At 44.7% G+C, this 19,047-nt stretch overlaps 1 long non-coding RNA gene across 1 annotated transcript in view; it reads right to left on the reverse strand.

The window, feature by feature from the left end:
- Nucleotides 1–3,714: 3,714 nt before the first annotated feature.
- The window catches only part of LOC119965119, a 270,840-nt gene continuing 255,507 nt past the window's right edge, over nt 3,715–19,047 (reverse strand). Inside the window, exon 3 of the long non-coding RNA XR_005460433.1 lies at nt 3,715–3,950. This is a non-coding gene — a long non-coding RNA (uncharacterized LOC119965119). The remainder of the gene's footprint in view (nt 3,951–19,047) is intronic.

Genomic DNA, 19,047 nt, shown 5'->3' on the forward strand with positions numbered 1-19,047 from the left:
GCAGGAGCAATTCCTCCCCAGGACAGTGAGGGCCTGGTAAAATTGGTCTAATGACTCACCGGGGAGCTGTTGTCTGGTGGCCAGCAGATGTCGGGCGAATACTCTGTTGACTGGTTTAAGAAACTGTCCATTTAGCTTAAGCATGGCCACATCGTAATCTTTCTCTTCCTTGATCATCGCATAGGCTGCTGTGCCCATGCTGGAGTGGAGGATGTGAAGCTTCTGTGCCATGGTGGGGGGGCTGTTTTGCAGACGGCAGGTATCCTTCGAGACATGCCAGCCAATGTTGAAAAATTTCTGAAGCGTTCTGAGTTTGCGGGCTGATGCGGAGGCATTCGGGCTTGATCCGGAACTCCATCTTCAAAAATCTAGCTTATTAAATTGATGAACCATCAATCAAATGCGAGATGAGTTGCTGTACAAAAGTTAGGCTTCAATAAGCTAGACGTTAGCCCTGCGGTCGACTACAGTAAATGGACGACCGCCGGGTGTTCTGACTATTTATACCTCGGTATGGAAGCATGGTTAACTCAGCCTCTCGACCAATCGGAGAGCCGTCACATGACTGGTCTCAACCAATCGGTCGAGAGGCACATGACTGACCAGGGCCAATGGTAAGCCGGTGTTCTGCACCAATGGCAGACAGCTATGCAAATCATACCACCACACTCCCTCAAATGTATTGTCAGAGATCAACAGAGGATTGTTTAAACTTGTGGATTCTTCGATTTTTAAATCAATCATTTAAGAATCTCCAGAACTTATTTCAACAACTAAATGTCCGAGAAGCTCCCAACCATACCAAACGAACTCCCCTATAGTATCATTTGAAGGAAATTTGAAGCCAAAAATCCAATGACATTTTTCTTCACTACAAAATTCTGTTCTTTTACATAATAAAAACCATTAGTTCCACTAAATCCTGTAAAATGTGTCTCAAAATTACCAGACTTCAATAGAGTACCTTAGCTATTTGAATAAACGACTTTGCATCTGTTATAACCCACATGGGATTGTCCATTTGCCTCAGCTTTGGCCCTCTGTCGTTCTTTCTTCCTGTTTTTTCTTTCTCTTTCGCTGTAGTGTGGCAAGAAACCAATTATCACCACTTGAGCCTTCTTTCCATACAATTAACTGGAGACACCCCTTATCGAATGGCCTCCAATCATTCATCGGCCTCCCCAACAAGTGGTCACGCCGGAGCCGATTAGTACTCCTTTTGGAAAAACGTGAACCTGGAGAAAGGGCTTCTGTGGGGAGTGAAGGAGGTGAATAGCTATCTTTGCTCACAGGCAAAGAGCCCGGGGGTTCTGGGCATGCCATCCCAGTGCTTGGAGAGGGTTGGGGATCCACCACAGGGGTGGGCCACCATGGGAGTGTGGGGGTGGGTGGGTGCTGGGGGGTGGGATGTGCACAGCACCAGCATGCCAACCCCTGGATCTTGTGTCCCCATTTTGGGGGCAACCCTTGTCCTTGCCCATCTGCCCCACCAACTACCCATAACGCCCAGCGACTGCCAAGCCCTCTGGCCATGTGGGTGAAGGCTATTGCTAATAGAGAATTGGCAATCGTGGTTAAGTGGGCCCTTCACACAACCCAAATGGAATCCCGTTGGTGGGCGAGCCATATAGCATGTGTAGCTCATTGCCTAGCATCCCAATCACACCTTGATGCATGGACACTGTGTCTGAAACTGCGGGACGCAACACCACACGCGTAGCAGCCAACATCAGATGACCCAGGGGATGTGACACAGGTCTGGGACATGCCCACGGCCAGTGGGTGGTGATTGCAATGGGGAGGGGGGAATGCCTGGAGAGCTGGGCCAAGTGTTCGGAGGTCGGCTCACATCGTGGAAGAAAGTGACAGAGGCATCATAATAGTTGTGCACAAGGGTGCTTATTATGTGTAACAATTCCCACTCTCCTGATGGTACTTCCCACTTGGCGGTGCCAGCCTAGCACCCTGAAAATGGCACCTGGGTGCCAGCCTGGAACTGCCAAGGTGCCCATGTGGCACCACCAGCTGGCATGGGCACTGCCAGGGTGCCAGGTTGGTACTGGTCTGACTTACATGTGACTCCAAATCCACACCCAATGTGGTTGGCTCTTAAATGCCCCTTTGAAATGTCCTAGCAAACCATTCAGTTCAAGGGCTATTAGGATGAGCAGTAAATGCTGCCCAGCCAGTGATGCTCACATCACATGAACGAATAAAAAGTAATTCAACGATTGTGTGGTAAATTGAGAGCACAAAGTAGATAGTCAATCACATTCTTTAAAAGAAGAAACTCCTTATATATATAATGAAATTTAACAGTAACTCAGCAGAACAGTGCTAATAGTAATAACTGTGAAAACAGGTCACCCTCTTGGAGACTGAAAAAGCCCACCCAAAACTCACACTCAGAACCCACAAAAGATGCCAGTAAAACAATTCCATAGGTGAAGGCTAATAACGCTGTACCCAAAATGATGCTCTGTAGCGGATGGTAATGCCATTAAATATCAAGGGGAGGATACTTGATTCTCTCTCGTTGGAGGAAGTCAATGCCTTGCGTTTGCGCGGTGTGAATGTTACTTGTCACGATCAGTCTGGATATTGATCAAGTTTTGATGCAGTGCATGGACATGAACTGCTTCAATACCCGAGGAGTCGTGAATGATACGTGGATTGAAACGGAGTTCAGCATAATGAGTATTGTTTCAAGTTCTAATATCACACAGCATATTTTCCGACTCAGCATCTGGTTTTGTCACTTCTAATGGCAGTGCACTGCATAATTTAGTCAATTGCAAAACACCAATCGCATTGATGAAATTGATAATTATTGTGGATGCTGGAATCTGAAACAAAAACAGAAAATACTGGACAATCTCAGCAGGTCTGACAGAATCTGTGGAGAAGGCAGCTAACTTTTCGAGTCTGGATGACTCTTTGTCAAAACTATTGAGATCTCAAAACCATTGAGATTGGTACATCTTATACCATTATATCTCAGTAAATAATAAGACCATGTATTCCTTCTTGTGGTGATCTTTGTGAGGGGTTTCCAGGATGGTAGACGTAGTGATCACAAAGATGCACAAAGCTCTTTTTAAAGAAATAAACTAACTTTATTTTAACACTACTAAATGTGAGTTTAACACTTATTCCAAATAGCAAACATACATATAAGAATTAGAACAGTACAGCACAGAACAGGCCCTTCGGCCCTCGATGTTGTGCCGAGCCATGATCACCCTACTCAAACCCACGTATCCACCCTATACCCGTAACCCAACAACCCTCCCCTTAACCTTACTTTTTAGGACACTACAGGCAATTTAGCATGGCCAATCCACCTAACCCGCACATCTTTGGACTGTGGGAGGAAACCGGAGCACCCGGAGGAAACCCACGCACACACGGGGAGGACGTGCAGACTCCGCACAGACAGTGACCCAGCCGGGAATCAAACCTGGGACCCTGGAGCTGTGAAGCATTTATGCTAACCACCATGCTACCATGCTACCCTAGTGAAACCACATTCACTAGCACTATCTACATCTATTAACTATAACAATTATATTTTAATTAACTCTGCAATACATTATGAATCTAATCTCCTCAAGCTCCAACCTCCAACTAGGGGCTTTTCACAGTAACTTCATTGAAGCTACTTGTGACAAATAAGCGATTATTATTATTATTATTAATAATAATCTTCCCAGAAGTGCAGGAGCCTGTAAAATATATAGCACTGTCCCTTAGTTCCCTCTAGTGGCTAGGCTTAACATAACATTAACTCTTTACATGCTGTATATTTGTATAATGCGACACACCTGTCTTCAATATACTGAACTTACCCTTTTAAGCCAATACAATAACATGCATGCTGAGAGGCTCAAGCCACCATTTGTTTTTCTCCTATAATTCTTTGGGCAGTGTGGAATTTGAGTGTGTTGAACCTGAAAAACAGAAAAATAATCAAGTCGAGCAAAGCCCTGAATAACTAACATCTATGTTTAATATGTCTATTGGGAACTTCCTTGATCTTATGCAAAGAGACAATATTTGCACACAAATTTTCTCAATGTATGTATTGACAAGGGAATGTCAGGATTCAAAAAGATCAGTGCTGTAACATTTGGTCCCATTAGCACCTCTGGTATCAGAAGCATATAGTGCTGTCACTCTGAGAGAAAGCAGCAGCTTCATGCTCATGAGTTATTGCTACTCTCCCCAGGGACTAACATAACAAACCTAGCAATATGACGGAGCGCAGATTGTTGTTAGGCTGCGAAAGCCCCTTTGAGCACTGAGATTGCAGCTACAATGGCAGCATTCTGTACCTGAACAGCTCGAGGAACTTAGTCTGAGCTTTCACTGCAGCACTGGGACTTCCTATGGTTATCACCTGTGCCACAATGGAGGTTGTGACATTGGCCATCAGATGCTGCATCATGGGTGGGCCTTGAAATGTTATCATGGAATTGACCACCACATACACACTGGAAAGAATGGACCCCAAAACCCTGCATAATGACTTCTCCCATGGTGGAGCCAGATTCCTGCGTGCTTTTTCAGAGTGACATCTGGCTCATATCCAAGCAGCTCAGTGTGCATTCCCTTCAGTGTTCCACCCTACTGAGTTCATCATCTGTTTCCTCTGCAGCAGGACTTATCTGCAACTTTGCCTTCTGGGGTCTTGGCATATATATGTTTCCACTTGGCCACAGTCTACTTGTACCCAATGACTCAACGTGTGGTGATCCCGTTTCAATACTGCTGTCTAAGGTATGAACAATGCCAGTATCTGAGCCAGTGGTTGCAAGTTTGAGATGAAGTGATCCCAAAGAGAAAATGCTGGAAAATCTCAGCTGATTTTCCAGCATTTTCTCTTTGGTTTCAGATTCCAGCATCCACAGTAATTTGCTTTTATCCAGAGATTAGGTGATGTTGCTTTCATAGAATTCTTACAGTGCAGAAGGAGGCCCTCGGCCCATCGAGTCAGCACTGGCCCTTTGAAAGAGAACCCTAACTAGGCCCACACCTTTGCCCTATCCCTGTAACCCGTGCATTTATCAATCCATCGAGCCTGCACATCTTTGGATACTAAGGGACAATTTAACATGGCCAATCCACTTAGCCTGCACATCTTTGAACTGTGAGAGGAAACTGGAGCACCCGGAGGAAACCCACACCGGCAGAGGGAGAATGTGCAAACTCCACAAGACAATCACCCAAAGCAGGAACTGAACCCATGTCCTTATTGCTGTGAGGCAGCAGTGCTAACCATTGTGCCCCCGTGCCGCTTCTTATTCAAATGTTTGCTCTTGACCTTCATGATGTGCCTACACTGGCTGGCTCGATGGCAAAGTTTGGAGACTTGAAAGCAGAAATGCAGACGGAAAGTGTTTAAATGTAAGAAGGATGACATTAAAAACAAGAGATCCATGGTCACACCATATGCAGTATGAACTTCATGTCATATGCAGGGTGAACGTGAAGTAGAATGTGAGAAGGAGCTAAATGTACCATCAACCTGCATGTTGTCAGTCGCTGAATTGGCCTCAAGTCATTGCCGGCTCAATAATTTTCAGCATTATGTTCTCCAAGGAGATGCAGGCAAGCCTGTTACCTGACCATTCTCTGTTGTTGCCTTATATTAAGTGCAACCTTGCCTGATGTGTACCTGACAAGGAAGAACCGCAGTGAATGGGTTGGAAAGTGTGTGTGTGTGATGTATCTATTTTGGCTGAATAGCTAGAAATTTGTGGAAACTACAGGATGTTGCATCTATGGCTTGCAGCATTGAGAGATGTATGAGGTTGGAGTGGAGCATCTAAATTTTAGGCATGACTGTTGATGGCTGAATAATGAGGGTGTGGTGCATTGAGCAGTGTGTGCGGTTGGTGGAGCAGTGTTTCGGATTTGGCATCTTTTTAAGGTGCACTTACTGACTGGCTATGTGAGTTCATTAAACTTTTTCCAGCACCACAAGCAAGTCCTTTGGATCAGACTTCTTGAATTGACCTCTGTGGCAACCGGTATCCGGTAAATTTCTCGAAATCAATTGCTCCAAAGCTAATTGTTCGAAGTCAGTTGCTCGAAAAATTATTTCTCGAACTATCAATTGGTCGAATGATAGATTGCTCGAAAAGCAGTACTTCAAAAAAGGAATACCCAAGATGAACAAGGTTCATTACATAAAAAAGCAACTAATTTTTGTAAGAAAATAAAAACAATTAATTGGTTCAATAAATAATACCAACAATTACAATTCATAATTTTATTAGTCTTTACAATTTATAAAAAGTTTAAAAGATTTTAGTAAGAAAAAAATAAAGTTAAAATTCAGGATTGCCAATATATGTTGGCTACTCCATTAGTATGCAATATTGTGTGCAACACTTCTTAAATATTCTTCTACATTTCCCGTTTCGTTATATTTTGATACAATATCCTGTAATCGTTGTGCTCCCAGCTGTGCTCACACCTCCCACAAATTGTCCGATTTGCAACTCGTGTAAACTTTGCTCTCGCTTTAAGCCATCTATAAACTTCCAAATCAACGGATGACAAGCACTTAGTTGATGTTGGAAACTGTTGTGCCATCCCTCAATAGAATTGTTCGTTTTCGGCAATCCTTCTTTGACGTAATCGAAACAGTTCCACATTTCATGTTTAAATATAGGAGTACGTCTACGGTTGTGTCTATACGGCCGACCAATCCACGTATCTTCAAAGTAATCCACTACTCCTTGAAGTTCATCTGGAAAAATCTCATTTCCAGTTAAAGATTCAAATGTTACCATAACATTGGGTATCGGTATAAATGCCAATGCAGATAAGAGACGAGCTTTAAAAGCAAATTCGGCATTGGTGTCGTATATAAGCTTTAGGCCACTTCCTTGAATTTTTCTATAAAGGGTTTGACAAAAATGAAAAAAAACACCCACGACATTTAGACATTGGAAATTCTTGTTCTATGGCCTTAACCATGGCCATTTCAAAATCAATCATTATTGTCAATGGCTGGAATATAGGGATTTTTTCTTTTAAAGCCATCAGGAACTTCCTATACGTTTCTTCAGTCTTGTTAGGTAGCAGTGCATATACAAGGGGTATAACATTACCTGATTTCACACCATGTATTGTATACAATTGAGCAAAAATCAAGGGCACAGTTTTAAATGTTCCATCAGCATACCAGTGCTCCGAACGTACTAAGATATCGAGATTCTTTTGGGTTGCAAAAATTAATATACGACCATTTGTGGGACCAGAGTCATAAATAAGGAATAAATCTCCTTTGCTGGTTTTTGTAAACTCTTCAGGGATATCAAGATCGAGGTAACTATTAGGCAAAGCATATCCAACATTCTTTCTTGCGCGTGTATTGCGTATGGTTCTTTTCATATTTTCTACTGAAGTGAGCTTCACAGCTGCAGCACCACTTACCTCTATTGAGGCACATGATACAATATATTGCGGTGTATCTCGACTATTCATCGCATGTTCTTTCACTTTCTCCATTGCTTTAGTAGCTTCAATTCCAGCAGCGTCTCCTGCATGGTTGTGATTCCCACTTTGTTTCATGATACTATCATCAGTAGTGATAACACGCGCACAACATTTTCTTGTTTTGGACATTTCACATTTCCAATATATCTTATTGTTCATCGCTTTGTCCTTAATATATAGGTGACCATCCAAACACAATTTCTTCTTTCCTTTTTCGCTCGCTATGAAACTTATATCCATCTTGAGGGTTCGAAGTTTCCAGAATTAATGGTATTTAGCAGTGGTGTTTAACGGTTAATTATTTATTAGTTATCGTTTAAAGAGTGAATTTCTTTGAAAGAATTGGTAATTAACATTTAAATATTTATTAGTGATCGTTTAAGGAATGAATGTCGGCTTTCGAGCAATCTATCTTTCGATCAATTGATAGTTCGAGAAATGATTTTACGAGCAATTGACTTCGAGCAATTAGCTTTCGAGCAATTGATTTCGAGAAATTTACCTGGAACCGTGGCAACCTGCTCCCGTCCCTTTCATGGTACCTGACTGGAGGGCCTCCTGGCCTCCTCACTCCTCCTTTCGAACTCCTGGATTAAGAACTCCATTGCTGCATCAGAAAACCTGGGAGCCCTCTCTCTGGTCTACTGCTCCATTGGCAGTGTTAGTAGCCGTCCTCTAGAATACTTTTACAAACATTTCCCAGCAGCTGCTGCTGTCCGAAGGCATAGAACATAGAACAGGCCCTTCGGCCCCCGAAACCAAGATCAAGCTATCCAACTCCCTGTCATTCTGGTGTGCTCCATGTGCCTATCCAATAACCGCTTGAAAATTCCTAAAGTGTCCGACTCCACTATCACAGCAGGCAGTCCATTCCACACCCTAACCACTCTCTGAGTAAAGAACCTACCTCGGACATCCCTCCTATATCTCCCACCCTGAATCTTATAATTATGCCCCCTTGTAATAGCTAAATCCACCCGAGGAAATAGTCTCTGAACGTCCACTCTATCCCCCTCATCATCTTATAAACCTCTATTAAGTCGCCTCTCATCCTCCTCCGCTCCAAAGAGAAAAGCCCTAGCTCCCTCAACCTTTCCTCATAAGACCTATCCTGCAAACCAGGTAGCATCCTGGTAAATCTCCTTTGCACCCTTTCCAATGCTTCCACATCCTTCCTATAATAAGGTGGCCAGAACTGCACGCAATACTCCAAATGTGGTCTCACCCCCTTTAATGAGTTGCAGGCTACCTTTAAGAAATGCAGGCTAGCTGTAACCCATGCTAGCCACACACACACACCAGTGTCTTCAGTTTAGCCTATCGCCAGTAAACAGCATTTTCAAAGCTGGGCTGGATGACACAGTCATGGTCATGAGTAGGTCGCATTTTTTACATGCTGCCTGCAACGCCTTGACGAGGTATGGGACTAGTTGCACATTGCGATCCCTCAGCCCACAAACAAATCTTGTGATTTTTTTTCAGTTCCACATGCCCTCCATCTGACTAATTCCAAAGTTCACCAAATATTAAATTGTACTCTAGCTTTGAGATTTGCCAAGAAAGACTTCCATACAAACATTAATGCATTTAACAGATATTGCATTCACTACTTCTTCTGCAGAGGTGCTCACCAGGACTTTGAGATAAGGGTATTACTGTCGCATTGTCACATACATTCATCCAAGACTTATTATGTACTTAAAAAAAAATTAGAGTACCCAATTCTTTTTTTCCCAATAACCTCACACATCTGCCAAATTTTGACACTGAACCCAAATTTTTAATTTCCTCATTGCAACTTACTATTCCACCTATTTTAGTGTCATCCAAGGATCTACTTCCCTCTGTTCCCCGCCCGTTCATATATCTGTCTAGATGCATCATAAATTATGCTATCGTGCCCGCCTCTACCACCTTCGTTGGCAAAGCGTTCCAGGCACCCACCACCCTCTGCGTAAAAAAACTTTCCACGCACATCTCCCTTAAACTTTCCCCCTCTCACCTTGAAATCGTGACCCCTTGTAATTGACACCCCCACTCTTGGAAAAAGCTTGTTGCTATCCACCCTGTCCATATCTCTCATACTTTTGTAGACCTCAATCAGGTCCCCCCTCAACCTCCGTCTTTCCAATGAAAACAATATTAATCTACACAACCTTTCTTCATAGCTAGCACCCTCTATACCAGGCAACATCATGGTGAACCTCCTCTGCACTCTCTCTAAAGCATCCACATCCTTCTGGTAATGTGGCGACCAGAACTGCACGCAGTATTCCAAATGTGGCCTAACCAAAATCCTATACAACTGTAACATGACCTGCCGACTCTTGTATTCAATACCCCATCCGATGAAGGCAAGCATGCTGTATGCCTTCTTGACCACTCTATCGACCTGCGTTGACACCTTCAGGGTACAATGGACCTGAACTCCCAGATCTCTCTGTACATCAATTTTCCCCAGGACTCTTCAATTGACCGTATAGTCCGCTCTTGAATTAAATCTTCCAAAATGCATCACTTTGCATTTGCCTGGATTGAACTCCATCTGCCATTTCTCTGCCCAACTCTCCAATCTATCTATATTTTGCTGTATTCTCTGACAGTCCTCCTCGCTATCTGCAACTCCACCAATCTTAGTATCATCTGCAAACTTGCTCATCAGACCACCTATACCTTCGTCCAGATCATTTATGTATATCACAAACAACAGTGGTCCGAGCACGGATCCCTGTGGAACACCACTGGACACCTTTCTCCATTTTGAAACACTCCCTTCCACCACTACTCTCTGCCTCCTGTTGACCAGCCAGTTCTTTATCCATCTAGCTAGTACACCCTGAACCCCATACAACTTCACTTTTTCCATCAACCTGCCATGGGAAACTTTATCAAACGCCTTACTGAAGTCCATGTATATGACATCTACAGCCCTTCCCTCATCAATTAACTTTGTCACTTCCTCAAAGAATTCTATTAGGTTTGTAAGACATGACCTTCCCTGCACAAAACCATGCTGCCTATCACTGATAAGTCTATTTTCTTCCAAATGTGAATAGATCCTATCCCTCAGTATCTTCTCCAACTGTGGTAGGCAAACCAGTGACATCAAGCTCACAGGTCTATAATTCCCTGGATTATCCCTGCTACCCTTCTTAAACAAAGGGACAACATTAGCAATTCTCCAGTCCTCCAGGACCTCACCCGTGCACAAGGATGCTGCAAAGATATCTGTTAAGGCCCCAGCTATTTCGTCCCTCGCTTCCCTCAGTAACCTGGGATAGATCCCATCCGGACCTGGGGACATGTCCACCTTAATGCCTTTTAGAATACCCAAAACTTCCTCCTTCCCTATGCCGACTCGACCTAGAGTATTTAAACATCCATCCCCAGCCTCAACATCCGTCATGTCCCTCTCCTTGGTGAATACCGATACAAAGTACTCATTAAGAATCTCACCCATTTCCTCTGACTCCACGCATAAATGTTCTCTTTTGTCTTTGAGTGGGCCAATCCTTTCTCTAGTTACCCTCTTGCTCCTTATATACGAATAAAAGGCTTTGGGCTTTTCCTTAACCCTGTTAGTCAAAGATATTTCATGACCTCTTTTAGCCCTCTTTATTGCACGTTTGAGATTTGTCCTACTTTCCCGATATTCCTCCAAAGCTTCATCAGTTTTAAGTCGCCTAGATCTTATGTATGCTTCCTTTTTCATCTTAGGTTAGCTAGGTACATTTTGTCAATTAGAAAAAGACCCATTTATTCCAATTCTCTGTTTTCTTTCAGTTAGCCAATTCTCTGTCCAAGCTAATTAATTACCCTAACCCATGTTATCTTCATAGAATTTCATAGAATTTACAGTGCAGAAGGAGGCCATTCGGCCCATCGATTCTGCACCGACTCTTGGAAAGAGCACCCTACCCAAGGTCAACACCTCCACCCTATCTCCATAACCCAGTAACCCCACCCAACACTAAGGGCAATTTTGGACACTAAGGGCAATTTATCATGGCCAATCCACCTAACCTGCACATCTTTGGACTGTGGGAGGAAACCGGAGCACCCGGAGGAAACCCACGCACACACGGGGAGGATGTGCAGACTCCGCACAGACAGTGACCCAAGCCGGAATCGAACCTGGGACCCTGGAGCTGTGAAGCAATTGTGCTATCCACAATGCTACCGTGTTAGCCACCTTGTATATTAATCTTTTGTGCATCACCTTATCAAATATCTTCTGGAAGTCCAGACACACTGCATGTACAGGATGCCAATTATCCACTTGGCTTATTGCATCTTTGAAGAACTCTCGCAAATTAGTCAATCATGATTTACCCTTAATAAAACTATATTGACTCTGATGGATTGTGTTTTGAATTTCTAAATATCCTGTTATTACTTCCTTAATAATGGGTTCCAATAACTTCCCAATGACAGATGTTAAATTAACTGGCAAATACTTTCCTACTTTCTGCCTCCCTCCCTATTTGAACATTAGCATTTTCCAAACCACTGGAACCTTTCCCACCTCCAGGGAATTTTAGAATATTATAACCAATGGATCTACTTTATCTGCTGTCACTTCCTTCAGGATGGAGGCGATCAAGCCCTGGGGACTTGTCTGCCTTCAATCCCGATATTTTGATTAGTACTTTTCCCCGATTGATGATTGTTCCAAGTTCTTTCCTTTCCATTACCACCGTGTTACCTGGTACTAGTATCATCCACTGTGAAAACTGAATCAAAGTATTGATTTAGCATCTCCACCATTTATTGTGTCCCCACTATTAACTCTCTAGTCCATTCTCCAAGGGACTAACATTCATTTTAGCTGCTCCCTTCCCTTTTATATACCTTTGCTATCCTTTTTTTATATTTTATGCTAGTTTTCTTTCATAATTTTCCTGAGCTCTTTATATTACATTTTTAGTTACCCTTTGATGATCTCTAAAAGTTTCCCAGTCTTCCATCCTGCCACTGGCCTTGCAATGTGGTATGCCTTAGTTTTTGCCTTTAAGCGATATTTAACTTGGCAATAGATGTTTTCTCCCCCTCTTGCAGTCTTTCTTCCTCTCTGGAATATATTTTAGTTGGGAGGAAATTAATATTCCCTTAAACAACTGCCACTGCAAATCAATTGTCCTGCCTTTAGTCTTCCTGCCCAGTCCACTCAGGCTAAATCTGTCCCCATGCCTATTTTTAACCCCCAAACACTAGTGTGGGACTCCAGTTTCTCACCTTCAAACTGAATTTCTTTATACTATGATCACTCTTCCCTCGAGGTTCCTTAAGTATGAGGTCATAATTAATCACTTTGCATCACACAATACTATATCCAGAATAACCTCATCACTAACCTGTACACCTACCTTCTCCTTTAACTTTTATTTTCTAATTTTCCATGCAATGTAACCTTCCCCCCCTCCCTCGCCCACTATTTAGTTCAAAGACCTAACTACAGCCTAAGCTATGCAAATCACCAGCTCTCTGGTTCCAGCCTGATTCAGGTGAAGACTGTCCCATCAGAACAGCTCTCTCTCCTTCTCCAGTCCTGGTATCATTTCTTGAGCAACCAGCACCTGCTACTGATGTGTTCACCAGGAAATATAATGGGTTCCACCAGCTCCCACTTCATGCAGCTACAGTAAATCTCCGACTGGTCTTTAGTTTTTAATCTGTAAAATATTTCTCCTTTTTAGCTTTAATCTGAAAGCAACTTAGAACAGGTAATTTAATTTAGCAGTTACTAACCAGCTGATGAATTTATGGGGTGGGATTCTCCATCTGCGGGATTCTCCATTCTGCCGATAGCGCACCAACGCCCGTGGGTTTCCTGGCAGTGTGAGATGGCCACAATGGGAAATCCCATTGTCAGGTGGCCAGACTCGTTTTCTCCCCTCCATTTAGGGTGATCGCCTCGCTGCAGCTCCCTTCCCTTTAGACCGGGTCCTCCTCTCTCCACGCTGATTCTTGCTCTGAAACTGCTCTCTCCCTTCCTCCGCTGCTTCCTTTTCTTCCAACCGGGTCTACCTCTCTCCATACTGTTTCTCACTCTGAAGCTGCTCTCCTTGCCACTGCTGTTTTAACTGGCCAGGTCTGCCTCTCTCCATGCTGTTCCTCATTCTGAAGCTGCTTGCCCTTCCACTGCTATTTAACTGGCCAGGTTAGCCTCTCTCCATGCTGTTCTTCATTCTGAAGCTGCTCGCCCTTCCACTGCTGTTTTAACTGGCCAGGTCTGCCTCGCTCCATGCTGTTCCTCATTCTGAAGCTGCTTGCCCTTCCACTGCTGTTTAACAGGCCAGGTCCACCTCTCCCCATGCTGTCCCTCATTCTGAAGCTGCTCTCCCTTCCACTGCTGTTTAACTGGCCAGGTTAGCCTCTCTCCGTCCTGTTTCTTGCTCTGAAGCTGCTGTCCCTTCCCCTGCTGTTTTAACTCACCGGGTTCACTCCTCTTTGCGCTATTTCTCAGTCTGAGTTGGGAATATCGTATTCTGAACCAAATTCTATTTGCCCATCAAAAGTATCTTAGCTCACCTATATTGACCCTCTCTCCTTCAAAGCTTCACTTTTAAAATTGTCATTCTTTTCTTGAAATTTCGATTTGTCCTGGCCCCTGGTAACCTCTGTGACCTCCACCAGCATGACAATCCCTGCCTCAAAACTCGATTCCAAAACCTGTCCTCTGTGTGATACTGATACCCTTCTTTTCTTGGCTGCATCTTTTTGACCGTATTTTTATTCGTTCATTAAACTCATCGTTCGTTCAATTTCTGTTTTCTTCGCATCTCTCTGAAGTTCTTTGGAACATTTTTCAATTTAAAATGTCCCCATTGTTGGAGATCAAAGAATTGGAACATATAAAATTAAAAGAATATTGATATGCAGCCAATATTTCTTAAAGATGAAATTCTAAATTGCTATTAATTAATTTCAGAGGAATACAACATTTTTTTTGTTATTTGTATCGGTCATCTGAATATTTGTACTTCAGTCAGGGCTAATGATAACTACAGAAAACATTTGAAGGAAATATTTTGCGATGAAGGCAAACCAATGTTCACAGCTAAATTGACACACCGAGGTGTTAAAGCCTATATCTACATTGATGTTATTTCAGACTTTTTTTCATTGTTCTTTCATGAGATGTGATTGTTGCTGAGTAAGCCAGCATTTGTTCTCCTCCCTAATTGCCTGAGAGAAGGTGATGATGGCGGATCAGGAAAAGGCCTTCTTCAATGCTGCAAACATATAGCGTAGCAACACCAAGCACTGTTAGGAAGATAGTTCCAGTGTTTTGGCGAAGCGACATGAAAGAATGGTGATCCTAGTCAGGTTGGTGTGTGGCTTGCGGAGGAACTTGCAGATGGGAGTGTTCCCATGTATCTGCTGCCTTTGTCCTTTTTGGTGGGAGAGGTTGTGGGTTTGGAATTTGCTGTCGAAAGAACCTGGGAGGCTGCTGCAGTGCTTCTTGTAGATAACACGCACTGCTACCAGTGTGTTGGTGGTGGAGAGATTAAATGTTGAAGGTGGGGTGCCAATCAAGTGGGCTACTTTGTCCTGGATGGCACTGAATTTCTTGAGTGTTTGGAGTTGCATGAATCCAGGCAAATGGAGAATAATTCATTACACTCCTGTCTTATGCCTTGTAGATTGTGGGCTGACTTATTTGGGAGTCAGGAGGTGAGTTACTCACCACAGAATTCCAAGCCCCTAACCTGCACCTGTAGCCACAGTATTTATATGGCTCATTCAGTTCGGTTTCTGGTCAATATTAAAACACAGCATGTTGAAAATGGAGAATTCAGCACAATGTCAAGAACAGATAGTTAGATTCTCTCTTTGAGATGGTCATTGATATGTTATTTAACATCGACTGCAACTGGATGTGGTGAAATGAGAAACAGGCTTCCGACACAAGAGATAGTCCAACACTGCCTGCCGAGCTCTGCTTCGACATTTCTTGACCCCAAGGTGACCCTCATGGATCTGTCTGAGCATCATGGTTTGAATGTTTTGGGGAATGCCGATTCTATCCAGTTTAAGAAGGATCCCCTCAACGACCGTCAGCGCGTCCTTAACGTTGAATAACTGGGGGCGCTGCCCCTTTTGCCAGCCATGGATGAGGTGCTGCATCACGCACTGCAGTAGAGGATCTTTGACAGTTTCTTCGCTTATTTGGACAACTCGTTCATCAGTGGCTGGGGGCTGCTGGCACACAACTGCACCTGTGCTTCAATGTGGCGAATGAAGTCGCCCTGTTCACATGGCGTGGTGACGGATCGGGATAGGGCATCCCCGACTATCAGCTCCTTACCCGGTGTGTAGACGAGTTCGAAGTCATATCGGCGGAGACGAAGAAGAATTCGCTGCACCCAAGGTGTCATGTCATTTAAATCCTTCTGGATTATGTGGACTAAGGGCCAGTGGTCTGTTTCCACCGTGAACTTTGGCAGGCCGTATCGTAGTCATGAAACTTGACTGTTCCTGTCAGGAGACCCAAGCACTCCTTTTCGATCTGGGCATACCGTTGTTCGGTCGGAGTCATGTCCCTGGAGGCATATGCCACTGGAGGCCAGGACGAGGATTCGTCTCGCTGGAGGAGCACCGCCCCAATGCCATCCTGGATTGCATCTGTGGATATCTTGGTATCCTCGGTTGGGTCAAAGAAAGCCAGTACTGGGGCTGTGGTGAGCTTCGTCTTCAGCTTAAGCCACTCCGCTTGATGTGCGGGAAGCCACTGGAACACTGTCGACTTTTTTACGAGATGCCCTCCATCATTTGCTCCATTATGCGATGAAATACTTCGGAAGCTGAGATGATACCAACAGGCATGCGGTTGTAGCAGTACCTGCCGAACGGAGTGTTAAACGTGCACAGCTTCCGACTGGACTCGTCAGTATCTGCCAGAACCCACGGGAGGTGTCCAGCTTGGTAAAGAATTTGGCATGAACCATCTCACAGGTTAACTCTTCACGCTTCGGGATCGGGTATTGCTCTCGCATGATGTTGCGATTCAGATCTTTGGGATCAATGCAAATGCGGAGTTCACCAGAGGGCTTCTTGACTCAGACTATGGAGCTGACCCAGTCTGTTGGTTCCGTGACCTTTGAGATGATACACTGGTCTTGGAGCTCTCGTAGCTGCATTTTCATTCGATCCTTGAGAGGAGCCAGCACCCAGCGCGGTGCATGGAAGACTGGGATGGCATTTGGTTTGAGCAATATCTTGTAACGATATGGGAGCGTGCCCATTCCATCAAACACGTTGTGATATTGCGTGAGAATGTCGTCTATCTCAGCCTGGAGATTTACATTGGGCGAGGCAGTCGCCGGTGTCGAGGACATGGCATGGACGCACTGGACCAGATTTAGGAGTTTGCATGCGCGAGCACTGAGCAGGGATGCCTTGTCAGGCCGGACGATCTCGAATCGTAACGTCACTTTGATTGCCTTGTGAGATACACCTAGCTGACATGATCCACTGGCAGCTATGGCATTGCCATTGTAGTCAAGGAGCTTGCAGGCTGGTGGAAGAATGCTAGGTTGGTCTCGGATGCTGTCGAGGTCCGGCTGTGATATGAGGTTTGCAGATGCGCCAGTGTCCAATTTAAATCGGATGCGAGACTGGTTGACCATGATGACAGCACACCACTCGTCATCAGGATCCACACTCAGGGACTGGGTTAGCTCACTGGGCTAAATCGCTGGCATTTAAAGCAGGCCAGCAGCACAGTTCGATTCCCGTACCAGCCTCCCCGGACAGGCGGCGGAATGTGGTGACTAGGGGCTTTTCACTGTTACTTAATTGAAGCATACTCGTGCCAATAAGTGATTTTCATTTCATTTCATTTCAGGATTGAAAGGCGGTTTGCAGGCACGGTGGAGGATAGCTCGCGCATGGTGATTATGCCCACCCGATATGGAGACTCGAGGCAGTCAGCATCGGGGTCCATTGGGCTGTCGGGATCTGAATCCTGCATGCCTTGTTGTATGCAGCGGACATGTCTGCGCTGCAGCTGGGATCGCTGGCTGTTAGTCAGTGGAGTGGACCTGCATAAGGCCACGTAATGCCCAGGCTTTCCATACTGTGGACATCGCCTTCCTTTGGCTGGACATTGCCGCTTTAAATGGGCGGAACCACAATTTGGACATATCATAACGCTGACGTCAGCGCTTTCTGTGCGCCATCGCGCATGCGCAGTTGCGTTCGGCCGACGTTCGCACATGTGCATTAGAGTCTTCGGCCTCTTCGTCCACTCGGTCATGGTGCGCATGCGTAGGGACCCGGGAAAAGCGTGCAAATCGACCACTCTCCTCGATGCTCAGGCCTTGCATTTTTGCGATGGCTTGCACCCTTTCTGCCTCGTGGGAGGCTAGTTTTGCATGTTCTGCCACCCTGATGCGGGAGTAACGATTCCTGGCATGCTCTTGGACAACGCACGTTTCGATGGTGACAGAGAGGGTCAACTGTTTGATTTTGAGGAGCTGCTCCCACAGGGAGTTGGACTGGACCCTGAAGACGATCTGATCCCGGTCATGAAATCAGCCGTCGAGTCATAATTACATGACTGCGCTAGGATGCGGAGATGGGTCAAGAAGGACTGAAAAGGTTCATCCTTACCCTGAAGCCTCTGTTGGAAGACGTACCGTTCAAAGCTCTCATTCACCTCAATCTCGCAGTGGTTGTTGAATTTCAGCAGAACCGTCTTGAACTTCGTCTTGTCTTTGCCATCGGCAAACGTGAGCGAGTTATAGATGTGGATGGCGTGATCCCCCGCAGTCAACAGGAACAGCGCAATCTTTCTGGCATCCGATGCTGCCTCGAGGTCGGAGGCCTCGATATACAGGAGGAACTTCTGTTTGAAGACAGGTTGCCGGAGATCCGGAGTTGCGGAGGAGACTGCATCTTTTCCATGCCACTGGATGGCTGCGTGCTGGTCGTTGCAGATTCACTCAAGGTAGGTTCATTAGAATTAATAGCTCCCTGGTACCATGATGTGTTATCTGTGTTGGTCAACATCGACTGCAACTGGATGCAGTGAAACGAGAAACAGGCTTCCGACACACAAGATGGTCCAACACTGTTTTATTGCACTTCTGATTGCTGTACATAATCTGCTGTGGGTCGACACTCTGTTAACCTAACTGATAACCTCCTACTGGCTTGACCAGACTAGCTCTCTACCAGATGGTGATGATGTTTGTGCCCTGTGACTATCTCAGTAGCTGTGTCCTGTGAGAGAGAGAGAGAGTCTTAATGCTCTATGGGCTTTATAGTGGTGGTGTCCTGTCTAGTGATTGGTTGTTCTGTGTCATGTGTGTTCATTGGTTATCCTGTGTGTCAATCACTGCCTGTCTGCATCTCATGACATACATGAGTGGATATTATGACAGTCATTGCCTGGCATTTTTGTGGCATAAATATTATTTGCCATTTAGCAGACCTGGTTTTGTCCAGGTCTCGCTGCATATGGGCATGAACTATTTCACTATCTGAGGAGTCGCGAATATTGCTGAACATTGTGCAATTATCAGCGAATAT

The sequence above is a fragment of the Scyliorhinus canicula genome, chromosome 4, assembly GCF_902713615.1.
Source record: "Scyliorhinus canicula chromosome 4, sScyCan1.1, whole genome shotgun sequence".
Classification (NCBI taxonomy): Eukaryota; Metazoa; Chordata; class Chondrichthyes; order Carcharhiniformes; family Scyliorhinidae; genus Scyliorhinus; species Scyliorhinus canicula.